Source organism: Phyllostomus discolor, chromosome 1 (genome assembly GCF_004126475.2).
Source record: "Phyllostomus discolor isolate MPI-MPIP mPhyDis1 chromosome 1, mPhyDis1.pri.v3, whole genome shotgun sequence".
Lineage (NCBI taxonomy): Eukaryota > Metazoa > Chordata > Mammalia > Chiroptera > Phyllostomidae > Phyllostomus > Phyllostomus discolor.
In genome coordinates this window covers 83380198-83393943 of record NC_040903.2, presented here as the reverse complement: position 1 = coordinate 83393943, position 13746 = coordinate 83380198, and the positions used below count along the sequence as shown (strand labels likewise).

The 13746-nt window shown below is 41.4% G+C and overlaps 1 protein-coding gene across 2 annotated transcripts in view; it reads left to right on the top strand.

Annotated features, from left to right (window-relative positions):
* SGMS2 (sphingomyelin synthase 2) overlaps positions 1 to 13746 on the top strand; it is an 84160-nt gene that overhangs the window by 28162 nt on the left and 42252 nt on the right. For both annotated transcript variants that reach the window (XM_028507623.2, XM_028507624.2), the window contains exon 2: positions 1339 to 1475. The gene's annotated coding sequence lies outside the window, so the exon portion shown is untranslated. The remainder of the gene's footprint in view (positions 1 to 1338; positions 1476 to 13746) is intronic.

The window sequence follows — 13746 nt, the reverse complement described above, 5'->3', positions numbered from 1 at the left end:
TTTCTGACCAGTAGAAATTTATTTTATTTGTATACTACAGTTCAGATGTACTCTTGGCCTTTTATTTTCATAACAGCTTTATTGAGATATAATCACCTACCATAAATATCACCCTGTAAAGAGAACATTTCACTGGTTTTTGATATATTTGCAGAGTTCTGTAACCATCACCACGGTCTAATTTTAAAACATTTACATCACCCTCAAAAAGAAACCCATTGACATTCACTCCCTATTTGCCTCTACCCCCCGGCCCTGGTAACCACTAACCTACTTTCTGTCTCTGTGGATTTGCCTGTCTGCACATGTCACATACATGGAGTCATACAACATGTGCTCTTCTGAAACTGGCTTCCTTCTTTTAGCGTAATGTTGTCAGGGGTTGTTTATGTTGAAGCATGCATCACCACTCTACTCCTTTTTATTGCCAAATATTTTTATTTATAGATACGCCACATTTTGTTTATCCATTCATCAGTCGATGTGCATTTGGATTGTTTCCACTTTTTGGCTATTGCGAATAATGCTGCAGTGAACATTTTGATACAAATTTTTGTGTGGACTCATGTCTTCATTTTTCTTGGGTCTGTACCTATGAATGGCACATTCATTCTTGAGCCTCTTCCAACAGCTGAATATTTCTGGTGAAAGTGGCATCTCAACTGAAAGTCAAATTCTGGTTGCAGACAGGTGTATGTCCCATGATTGCTAAATGGGTTGTTAGGCGGTTAAAAGACACACAGATCAACTACTGTGTGTGTGTGTGTGTGTGTGTGTGAGAGAGAGAGAGAGAGAGAGAGAGAGAGAGAGAGGGACTGCAGTTGCCTCGTTGATCTCAGGGCGTGTCCATAGGATATTTACACTGTGGTTCCATGAACAGGAGACCTCTGGACTGTGGCAGTTTATTCGTTTACTCCCACCCACATTCAGTTACTGTCCAAACGAAAATAGCATTTCCTCAGGCAGACTCCGGCACTGATTGCTCTAATTCAGCCACATTAGCTTTGCTCTGATGTTCACTGACTTCTCTAGGAGACTTGATCACAATTTTTTGTTAACCTGTTACCGTAGTTTGTTCCTGTGTAAGAATGTGGGTGTCGTGAGGGAAGGGAGTCTGCTCTGCCTCTGAGCAGGGCCTGTCCTGTATTAAGGAAATACCCATAAATGAAGGGCCCAGTTCCTTTCCTGCTCCTGAGATGCTGGTACCTGTTAGAGCCAGTCATTTCCTGGGGACAGTATCAGATAGCTCCTGGTTTCACCTCCACCCCCGGAAACCAACAAAACATTACAAGAAAGTGTCATTCTTATTTAACCTCTCACTTCTTCCGCCTTTTACAGCTGTCGCCCTGTGCCCTGTACTGCTCTGCAGAAAGGATCGACTGCGAGACTGGGGTTGTTGACTGCTGTGAGGACCAGCGTGAGATCGCTGGGCACCACCTGCATACAGTAGGTCTGGTATCTCCTGGCGCTATATCGTAAGTATAATTTCCATCAACAGAAGGCTGGCTGCCTCCCAGTTGTCCTGCAGTTTCTCTGCTGGCTTCTCTTTCCTGTTAAGACATTCATTTCCATAAATGCCTCAGCAATGAGAATTTCAATTTTACTATCAGAAAAGGGCTAGATTTCAAGCTGTTTCAGGTGAGAGGATGCTTCCTCACTTGCTGGATTGTTGCCTTAAATGCCAGCAAGAGAAAGAGTGGTAACATCAAAACAATGAACCTCCTTCCGTTTCTGCTAAGAGACAGCCCTCAGTAACTATGTCAATGATGCACTAGGAAAGGTTTATGGCACCAAAAATCTTCAAAGAAACATCAGTCAGCTCTGCCCCTATTTGGCAATGTTACTACAATTATTATTAGCAATGTTATTCTGCTTTGCAGTTATTTAAACCAAGGTTAAAGCAGCGTGGTAGCTACACCTATTCTGTCCCCCTGAGGAAGAAGGAGGTTTTCTCTTTTGTGATTGACATTGTGCAAGTCAATTCACTGTCTGTACTAATTTGAATCTAATTTCAGTGATAATTTTATTCTTGAAAATAAAGATAGCAGTTGCATTTTTAGTACAAAATGTTTTCTCTTTTTTCTCTACATATATGAGCACCTTATGACTGGGGCTCATTTGACTCTTATCACAGCTGTTCTTTGTCGTCAATACTTGTTGGTGTGGTGTTTGCCTAAAAAGACTTCAGCTGTAAGATGGACCCCAGGGCCATGTAATCCCAACCTAATTAAAAATAAGTTTTTATGAGTATTTGAGTCACTATTCAGCATAGCATTCTGTAGGGTTATTTGTTTTCTGTAAAATTCAAAATAATTCTGGGAATGTTCCTGGGCTTCTAATGCCTGTATTGGGCTGACACTGCTACTGCACAGCCACACGGGGTTCTGCTGCCCTCTGCCCATGGATTCCAGAGGCAGAGGTTTGGTGGAAAAGGAAAGGAGTTGTTTATTTAAAGGCTATACAATTTAGAAGAATAACAGGTTTCTGCCTCAAAGCCCATTCCCTTTCAAACACCCAAAGGCAGATAATCCCTCCATCTTTTACCAGCTCTGTTCAAGGATGCGCCTGGAATCCCTTCTCCCATTAAAAATACTGTCCTTTGGGATATGCAGGTGGCTGCAGCATGATTAGCCAGGCAGCCTGGCTCCTGGTCACAGCCTGGCTTCAGGCACCTCTCTTGAGTCTGTGTGTGCCTGGCCGGGCAGGGCTGTGCAATAGCAGCTGCTGCCACTGCTTTGTGCACAGGGTGGAGTCTGGCTGGTTCCTGGTCACAGCCTGGCCTCAGGTACCTCTCTTGGTCTGCGGTGCCTGCTGGCCCGGAACACTATGGCCCCCAAACCCCGACTGGACTAGCGAGGAGGAAAGAAAGAAAGCAAGCTTTCATATGTGCTCCATTTTAAATCTTTCACCCCCAAGTCCCACGCTCTGTGGGAGTGTCCAGTTTGTTAGCCAGTTTGGGCTAATGTCCACCATGCACATCATCTCCACACTGTTCTTGCCCCGGCCCCCACCATGATCTGGAAGCAGGTAGGAGGGCCTTCTAGCTGCCCAAGGCAGGGCGTCACCTTGTTACATGTGTTGTGACCTATTCATCCCTGTGCAGGTTCTGTGCAAACTGTCATGAGCTGCGTTAGTTGTTTACTTTTCCCCGGGGATATGGAAGCCCATCAAGCCCTAGCTCTGGTTACAACATCCGGCTGCCTTCTGCACTTCCCAGCCCCTCTCAAGGGTCCCTCCCTTCTCAGTGAAGGCAGGCTCTTTTACCAGCTGCTACTTCAATCTGCTGCCTTGGGATGTCCTGCAACCCCTCCCTTCTCTGGGGAAGTGCAGCCTCTCTGCCTCATGGGGGTTCTCCTGCTCCTCAGCAATCTGACCAGAGCCCCTGACCAGGTCAGGTCAAAAATCTGACCTGACCAATATACCCATATTGGAATGGGTATTGTATTCCCATTACAATACCAGGAATGACAACTACTTCTAAATGTTTGAGCCCAATGGCATCTCTCCCTTTGCCTGGTTGTCTTTCCCATTGAAGCCAGGAAAAGAAAAGAATTCATTTATTCAACAAATACTGAAGAATTTGTCTGTGTTGAACACTTTTTTTGGTCTTGCAAAGAGGGCAGTGAGCAAAACAAAATCCTTGCTTTCATGGAGCTTTAAAAAAAAAACTCCCATATGTCTTCAGCAAACAAACGGGAGGAGGGAGGTACAGAGAACTTGGCTCACACTCAGGTGTCTTGGGGAAAACCCCCTGAAGACAGCAGCCAGGCACAAGATGAAAAGAAGGTTATTGGAACCTGATTTAGAAAATAACCTCATGTTCTAGTTTAATCATTGCAAAAATATAGAAGATTATTAAAACAACAAACAAACAGAAAGATCCCAGGTCGATGTAACTGGGGCTTAGAAAAGAAAGAGGAGTTACTTTTCAAGTATACCATTTTAGTACATTTTTTTGAGGTTTACAGATTCTGCCCAAAGTCTGCCTCCAACATCCCCTCCCAGCCTCATTGTCAGAGTCTAAGGCATCATTCCTGTTTCTCTGTGCACAGACAAGCAACTATGAATGTGAGCTCCTCTTTGCCCCCTTCATGAAGAACTTCTCTGTAGTACATGTTTCTCTCATAGTGTATGTAGGAGGTTTTAACACATCAGTACCAAGTGAGCTTCCTTGTTCTTTTTTATTTTTCCTCAATGGTTGCAGGGTAGTTCATTGTATGGATGTACCACAATTTAAATAGTGACCTATTGACAGACACTTGGGTTGCGGCCAATCCTTGCTCTTAAGCAATGCTGCAGTAAATGACTGTGTGTAGGCCATTCCACATGTGTGCAATGATACTGTGTATGCCAATGGTATCTGCCAGTTTATACAGTTGGCAAAGTAGAATTGCTGATCATAAAGTGTGTGTATAATTTTGGTAGATATTGTCAAATTGCCTCCCAGAGAGGGTTTTTCTTATTCTTACCACTGCTGGGAACTTGTGAGATGAACTGTCACCAGGGTCTGGAATTTTTGCTCATTCAGTGGGCTAAATGATGTCTCAGGATAGTTTCAGTATAGGAGTATTATTTGTTCAGAACTTTCAGTGTATTTTTTCCAAAAGAATAAAATGCTCAGAAAGCTAAACAGGACTAGAATTCAGCTGTTTTTTTATGTAAGGTGACTGTTAAAGGCCATCCTAACTTTTCTCTTATGTAATTTAAATAATCCTTGTTTGGGTTAAAAATGCTACATTTTAAATACTAAAAACATACAGGATAAAAGTGCCTCTCAGGCTCGTGATGGACCTAGATGACCTGCTAAGAGTAAGTCCTTTCTCCCGTAGTTTGGTGCTACAGCTGACTGAAATAGAACAGTGTACAAGTGAGTTACCACAGCAGGCCTAGACTGCCGTCCTTACACAGGCCCGCTTGTAGGGTTGGCCTCGGCTGGCCTCTGGGAATTTGGCTTTGATGAGGAGGGTTTCCATCACGATGTCACTGTGCCTGAACTGTCTGTGTGAACCATCATGGTGTATGGGGAACACCTGCTTGCATTCTGGGAGGAATTTTGGGGACATGCCCGGCAGCAGGTGTCTGTGTGAGCAACCCCAATGAACACCCCAGGCACCGAGTCACTGATGAGTTTCCCTGGCAGACAGCATCTCACAGGTGTTGTCACACTCATTGTCGGGGAGCTGAGTCTAACCTGTGTGATGCCCCTGGGAAAGGAGCCTTGAAAACTCGCTGCTGGTTGCCTGGGGAGTTTGCTGCATGTGCCCTTTTCCTTGGCTGATTTTACTGTGTATCGATTTGTTGTAACAAATCATAGCAGTGAAGAAACTGTATGCTAGGTCCTGTGAGTCCTCCTAGTGAATTACTGAACTGGAAGTGGTCTTGGAAACTTGGACACAATCAGCTTTGCAAAGATTTTAATACTCTGTCTGCAGTGTTAGTGGTGAGTGACACACATATTTTTTGCATGCAATTAATTGGCCTTTGGTATTATATCTTGACTTGTAGTCTGTGTTCTGTTGTAAAATGTGTAATCTGTGAGATTTCTGAACAGGGATTTAGTATTTATATCTACAAACAGAGGCAACAAGAATGCTGCCAGGCACTGAATGGTTTTAGGTTTAGTGACAAATCCACAACTGGCCCTTGGGTCCTCCCAATGTCCATATTTAGGCTTAAAAGTTTCTGGCTTTAATTTTCTATAATTTGATTATTAGCTAAATGGTTCATTCAGATTCCTTTGGTTTCACAGCTGACACGGACACCAGCCCGCAGTGTCCGTGGCATTATGGATGAGACAAAATAAATTCACACGGACTACCGAGTCCTGTGGAGGAAAGGGGACCTCTTGACTTCTCTCTCAAGGGGAGAGCAAGCCTCCAAGCACCTGGGCCACCCTTTCAAGAGGAGAGCACCCAGACCCTTGCCTTGGGAGGCTTTTATTGGATTCAGTTTGCATAGGAATTAATCATTATCAGGCAGTAAGGATCAAACAATGGATAACATACAAAGAACTCTGAGGGCCTATTTTGAGTCAGGGTCAGATAGCTAAATGGCCATAAACTTTGGGGAACAAACTCACTTCCTGCTTGGACCCTTATCATTTAATTGAGAGCGTCCTAAACAAAACAGGTTTCACAGGATTTTACATATTCTTTCTTAGGCCCGATCGCCCTAGGGAACTCGCCCTTTCAAGCACAGGGCTGCACCCACCACCAGCATTGTTTCAGGTGTAAGTCAGGCAGGGGAAGTAAGGCAGCCAAGTGATTAGACTTCTCAAAGATAGAATGAGGACTCGGGCTGTGTCAAAGCCAAGGGACGAGGGTCCATCACCCCTTTCCTGTAGCCCCCAAGTCCTTCATTGGGGCCTCCCAGTGATCATGCCTGTGTTAGGTCGTTCCCCCCTTGAGGAATCCTACCCTCATTGGCTAGCCGATCAAGCATTGGGGGCCAGGCAGGGTGAAGTAAAAGAGGCAGAGGTGGTGCCCTTGCCAGGGAATAAGCTTTGTCTCCTTAGTGGCTTATGGTTTGAAGGCCACTCACTCAGCCTTAGCCATGGGAGGGTTACAGCTCCTGAAACCAGGCAGGGTGGTTCCCAACAACAGCCACTGGATTTTAGTTAGGCAGCCTGATGTCTAACTGTGCTCTGATGCTAAAGCTCACCCACAAATCAGTGATCCCAGAAACCTTGCTCTGGACGGCAGGCCTTTGTCTAGATGGGACATAAGGCCCAAAGATTTTGAAATGAAGTTTTATTTCATATAATTTTGTATTAGCATCTCATTTGAAATTTGTAAATACTCGAATAGAAAACTGACAAATGTGTTAAACATAAAGATTAGTTTGTTTAAGCTGCTTTTGCCAAAGAATTAGATGGCATCTAATGGGAAACATTCATATTTATGTGGTTTAAAATGTTAAACATAGACCGCAGTGGTGTTCTCCATGCTCACAGTTGACTGGTATTTTTTTATTTTATTTTTTTTAGAATAACTAAGGTTGCCATTGTGGCAGCCGCTGTGCTTTACATACATACCTTATTTAATTTTCATAGCAACTCTATGAGGTTGCTACTGTTAACTCCAGTTTGAGACACAGAAGGTTTAACTGACTTGCGTAAAGTTAAATAATTGGCTAGCACGAGGCAGAACTAGAATTTGAATTTAGCTCATCTTTCTTCAGAGGCTGAGTTCTTAAGCCAATCTGGTTTCTGGGGTCACATGGTTACTGGTGCTTACATACTACTCCTTCTGCCTTAATAACCCCACCCTAACTTGCCCAACCCCACTTTACCCTGCAGATGTGAATCGTGAGTCTCTTTCTTCCAGGAAGGCTTCCGGGACTGGGGAGTGTGCCTTGGCAGTGGGTTTCCATAAAGCCATCGGCTTCTAATTACCCAGACACTTTTTCCTTGTGTTACAGCTATTCCCCCAGCTAGTCTTCAAGCTCGGCGAAGGCAGGGGTGAGGTCTGTCTGGTTCACCTGGCCATGACAGACGTTCAGATACCTAAATGAAGGTTAAGTAAGGTCTCAGAAGAAGAGACAGAATTAATGGTAGTTTAGCGCTAGAGTACACAAAGGCAGGACACCGCTGGCCATCACAGATGAGGGTTTGCTCCCATGTAAGTATCAGGAAGCTTTAGTTATAGCATGGGGACAGGCATTCTTTTATTACTGAAACTTGCATTAAGCAAGTTGTCAGCAACAGATTCATGAACTTGAATCCTAAGCTTTCTGCTGACAGTTCATTTCCCAAGGACTAAACTCCATTTTGGAAATCTGAAGAAGAAGCTTTGTACCCCAGACACATCCGCGAGGCAAGCATTCCATGAGGCCGAAGCAGGCCTGCTTGTCCTCTTCGAGCCCCAACCTGGGAGAACTGTCCTTTAGACAGGATTTAAGTACTCTAAAATGTTTTGAGAAAAACTGACCCCCATATTGCTTGCCAGTAGTAATAGCGATCAACAATAAACCAGTTCTAAACAATGAGAATACACCGTTCTTAAAGTTATTACAGAGTTTGGTGGATTCAGGAACTCTTTACACGTGAAAAGATTTTCCCCCCATCTAGCATGACTTTCAAAAATATATATTTGAAGATGATCATTTTAATGTATGTTTAAGATGAAAATCTTTGATAAGTAACTTATCTACATACCCTTTTTAATAGCTGTGAAGTACAAAGTAAATTTATATCGTCTATTAGGCTTTTAAAAACTATTTTATTTTTCAATTATACTCAACGTATAATATTTTATTAGTTAGGTGTACAACATAGTGATTAGACATATATATAACTTACAGCTTGATCACCCTGATAAATCACATACCATCTGATACCAAACATTGTTATCACAATATCAGTGACTATGTTCCCTGTGCCGTACTTTATATCCCCATGACTATTTTGTGACTTCCAATTTGTACTTCTTAATCCCTTTTCCTTTTTCATCCATCCCCCAACCCCCCCTCCCTCTGGCAACCATCGGTTTGCTCTCTGTACCTACGAGTCTGTTCCAGTTTTGTTTGTTCATTAATTTCCTTTTAGATTCCACATGTAAATGAAATCATATGTTATTTGTCTTTCTCTATCTGACTTATTTCATTTAGCATAATGCCCTCTAGGTCCACTCATGTTGCGGGAGTTTGATCTTTGTTATGGCTGGGTCATATTCCATTGTATATGTTATTATCCATTCATCTATTGATGGGCACATAGATTGCTTTAATATCTTGGCTATTATAAATATAAATAATGCTGCAATGAATATATTGATACATATGTCTTTTTGATTTAGTGTTTTGGGTTTCTTTAGAGGAAGAGCCAGAAGCAGAATTGCCGGTTCCTTCTTTGTCCCTTGTTACAGAGCCTTTGTTTGAAAGCCTATTTTGTCTGATATAAGTGCCACTGCCCGGCTTTTTTGTTTTTATTTCCATTTTCATGAAATATCATTTTCCATTCCTTTAATTTCAGTCTCTGTGTGTCTTTCAATCTGAAGTGGAGTCTGTTGTAGACAGCACTTGTAAGGGTCTTGTTTTGTTTTCATTCGGCCATGGTATGTCTTGATTGGAGCATTTATTCCATTTGCATTTAAAGTAATTGTCAATAGTATATATTTATTTCTGCTTTACTATTCATATTTTTTAAAAGATTTAATTTGTTTCTTTTGTTAGAGATAGGGGAAAGGAGGGAGAAAGGGAGGGGGAGAAACATGATGTGCCAGAGAAACAGTGATTGGTTGCCTCTCTCATGCCTTCAACTAGGGATGTGGCCTGAAGCCCAGGTATGTGCTCTGACTGGGAATTGAACAAGCAACCTTTCAGTCCACAGGCTGGCATACAGTACACTGAGTCACACCAGCCAGGACTTACTATTCATATTTTTAACTTTATTTGTTTCTAAAGAAGATCCTTTAACATTTCTTATAATACTGGTTTGGTGGTAAGGAGCTCCTTTAGCATTTTCTTGTCTGGGAAGACTTTGTTCCTTGATTTTAAATGATATCTTTGCTGGGTGGAGTAATACTGGTTGTAGGTCCTTGCTTTTCATCGCTTTGAGTATATCTTGCCAATCCCTTCTGGCCTGCAAAGATTCTACTGAGAAATCAGCTGACAGTCTTACGAGAGCTCCCTAGTAGGAAACTAACTGCTTTTTTCTTGCTGCTTTTAATATTTTATATTTGTTTTTAACCTGTGGTATTTTAATTATGATGTGTCTTAGTATGAGCCTCCTTGGGTGTATCTTCTTTAGGATTCTCTGTGCTTATAGGACATGTATGTCTATTTCCTTCAGCAGGTTAGGGAAGTTTCCATCATTATTTTTTCAAGTAGATTTTTAATTTATTGCTCTCTCTTCTCCTTCTGACACCATCATGATGCAATGTTGTTACACTTGAAATTGTCCCAGAAACTCCTTATAATATCCTCATTTTTTTGGATTCTTTTTTTCTTTTTGCTTTCTTATTGGGTGTTTTCTACTTCCTTATCTTCCAAATCACTGATTGGATCCTCTGCTTCATCTGTTCTACTACTGATTCCCTGTAATGTAGTCTTCATTTCAGTTACTGTAGCCTTTATTTTTCACTGTTTTTTTTTTTTGTTGTTGTTGTTTCTACTTCCATTTTTATGTTTCCTAGTGGGCCAAGACAGGCCATTTGTATGGAAAACCACTGGAAATGCTTTGGGTAGGTCCACAAGTTGAGTGGAGTGGGATCTCAAGGAATCACCAGTGTGGGGTGAACAGTGTTAGCTAGGTTGATGGAGACTCAGATATGGTGCCCGCCTGCTGGCTTTGTGGGGAGAGGGCTCAGCAAAGGAACAATGGCCTCTGCCAGTACTTCTGTTTGGAAGAAAGCTGCCTCTCCAGCCCTCACCCCAAAACCAGATGATTCAGTCCTTCCGTGTTTGTCCCTGGAGCCTTTAGAGCTGCTGTCCCAGTTCTGGAGCTCAGAGAAAGTAAGTCTAGGCATGGGCCCTTTAAGAGGAACACCTGGGACTCCAGAAAGTTTCCATCTCAGTAAACCATAATCTCTATTGGTTTTCACAGCTAGAAGTTTTGGGGACTTCTCTTTCCAGCAGTGGATCCTGGGCTAGGGAGTCTAGTATAGGGCTGGGACCCCTTGCTTGTCTGGGGGTACCCCCACAGCTAACACGTCCCTCCTGATTTTTAACTGCCACACGTGGGTATGGGACCAGCCTATTCTGTATCTCTGCCCCTCCTACCAGTGCCCCTGCTAATAGTCTCCATGTGGTTGTTCTGTGTGTCCTTAGTTACAGGATTTCGGTTTAGTTAGAATTCAGGTGGTTCTCAATGATGGCTATTCTGTACTTTTGATGTGGTTGTGGGAAGAGGTGAGTACAGCATTTACCTACTCTGTCCACCATCTTGACTGGAAGCCTCCATCTGTCGGACCTTTAATAGTACTGAATAGATGTTAGGCATACCGGAACGCTTGTGTTCAGATGAATATTATTTGGTAAGGGTAAGGAAAAAATCTTCTAAATTACTTTGTATCCTTCACTCTGTAAGCATTACCTAATCTTAGGGAGTCAGGACTTTCCTATAAAGGTTAATGGTAACATTTAGGTACACTCTTAGGTCTTGCTTCTGTGTCTTTAGCAGGCATGGGTAAAAAACAAGGACAAAGAGAAAACTTCAGTTATCTGGTCAATGTGTGTATGTGTTGCTTTTGTTTTTAAAGCAGTTTTCTTCCTTTGAATATTTAATGAATAGAAATGACTAAGAAAAATAGTAGTGGTGCCCCAAAATGTAAGAGGAAAGCAATAACTGGTAGAGAATTTATATGAAGGCAACCATTCTTTACTCTAGAGTGTTTTATTCTATTAGATTGTTGGCTTCTAGAGTGACTTAGGCATGTGTGCTAACTTAGATTGAAGATAAAAGTCAGCAAAATGACCTTAGGCCGACTGCGACATGTTATATTTATTATGGCATTTGAGGATGAACCCCCTCAATTCTGAAGCTACTTATATGTGGTCATGAATTCTTTTTTTGTTATCCCCTCCCCCCAAAAAATTAAAAAAGAGAGAGAGAGAAGATATAAGAGGTTTTTTGGCCTGAATGTTGCCTACTAAATGAATCAACCCTCTAGTTGCCTGGAAAAAGTTCTTTTTGGACTATGAGGTCAGAAGTAGTGACTCAGTGCTGTTTAAGAATATGTTACATTAACTGAATTTGTGAGAGAGAACTAATTCTTATGGGGATGGCAGGTTACTACTATGACACCATATAATTTTAATTCCCTATGTATATAAGATTCATGTAATTATCTTTTGTCTTAAAGCTTTTCTTCAGAGTTCAGTAAGTAAAATAATGTAGCATATATTTCAACTGAAAGGGATTTGTCCATTCCACGCATAGTATAGGGCCTTTTGAATTTCTGTGACTTAAAAAGAACATGGGAAAGAACGCTGTCAAGGTTAAGCATGAAATCAACAGTCTAGTGCTCAGAGGAGGTTGTGCTTAACACATGTCTGCTTTACATCTGACTGTACCTGTGCCTGAATCACCTTCCTCCTGCCAAACACAAATAGGTTTCTAGGCAACAGAAGTGATTCAGACACTAAACAGCTCACTATAGTGAAATGTCCATCTGCAGTGTTCCCAGGAAATGCCCCTCTTATAAGTCACTGGGGAGTTAGATAAAGATTCACAGGGACTGGGGGCATCAGATGAGTTGGAGCTGGTGACCATGTGTTAGAAGGTAGGGCTGGCTAATATTTGGAAGGAAGTTACATCACAGGGCATACACAGACTATAATCTGCATCGAAACTCTGGGGAGGAAATTGGATGGGGGAGCAGTGGAATCTCTCCCCAGAATGACTCACAGGGAAGGGAAATTAATTCATAGCCCTTAGAGGGAAAATAGTACGTCTCTAGTTGTAAAAATAGACCAAGACCTCAGAAAAATCACAAATAACATAGTGGCTAAGAACACAAACTCTGGATCTGCATTTCTCGGTTTCACTTCCTCATACCTCAAATGGTGGTGATAAGGGCACCTACCTCATAAAGTGATTGTGCATATTAACATGTTAATATCAGGGAAGCACCCATCTGTTATTGTAAGCTCTGGGGAAGTGTTATGCCCTCCACCCTCCACACTACTCCCTCAGTGCTGGGGGCAGAAACTGTGAAGAATGAAGGAAGACCCAAAGATAGGTAAGCACTTTCTAATGATTTATCTCTTCTTTTATGATTTTGCGGACTGCAATTATAGTAATTATGATTATAGCATCATTTAAGGAACCTCTCCAAAGGTTTTTCAGCGTTAATTTAAAAATGTTTAGAAGCCCTGGTCAATGCTATAAAATAAGTACATGACCATTTTATTGAGTAACTGTGAAGATTTCTTTATTGCCAAAATAATAGCCTAATGAGCTATGGTTAACTTTCGGGTCTCTGTAAAAAAGTAAGAGGCAGAAAACTGTTTAACTCTAAAATTTTCTGACATTCCTTGAAGCCACATATATAGTGCTCTCCAGATTTGGCATTGATGGTAGAATCCATGTTTTAAATGCAGTCTTCTAGCTTGAATAACTTTCTGTGAGTTTAGAATACCAATTTAGGAGAAATGCTTTTAAGTTCGGTTTGTTTTATAAAGAAGCTAGCATTTCCCCCATTCATTTAAATTCTGTCTGTCATGGGAATCTTTATTATACTTAATGGAAAACTGTCTAATCATTATTCATAGTGAACAAACAACTTATATATTCAAAAACAGAAGAAAACCATAAAATAATGCTTCAGAGTTCTAACATATGATCAGCTGCTTTCAAAATTTCTTTTATCATGTCTGGGGTTAAAATGGAATAGCCTGTTACCCAGAAAAAAAATATCATGTGTAGGATTGGCTCATCCATTACCAGAGAAGTCTCTTCTTGTTTGATAGTATAAATTGTTTGTTTTAAACATTAATACTGGCAAAAGGATTAATTAACTTTTTAAATCAAGATTTCAGATTATTTGGGACATTTTTATTAATTTTAATATTTCAGAAAAAACCTTTTTAAACACCAAGTATTTTTAAGTATAGCTTATCACTATATTATTTCCTAATTTTGAATCTGTATTCATATAATGGTCTATTGGTATAATTAAGTGTAATACTTTATTCTTTTATGTCCTTGGTGTTGACCTCTGAACTCACCTAGTAACTTTCTGTCATTTACCTTGCATCTACTTAGCCATCTCTGTGTCCTAGGTTCTAGGACATAGGACCTTTCAC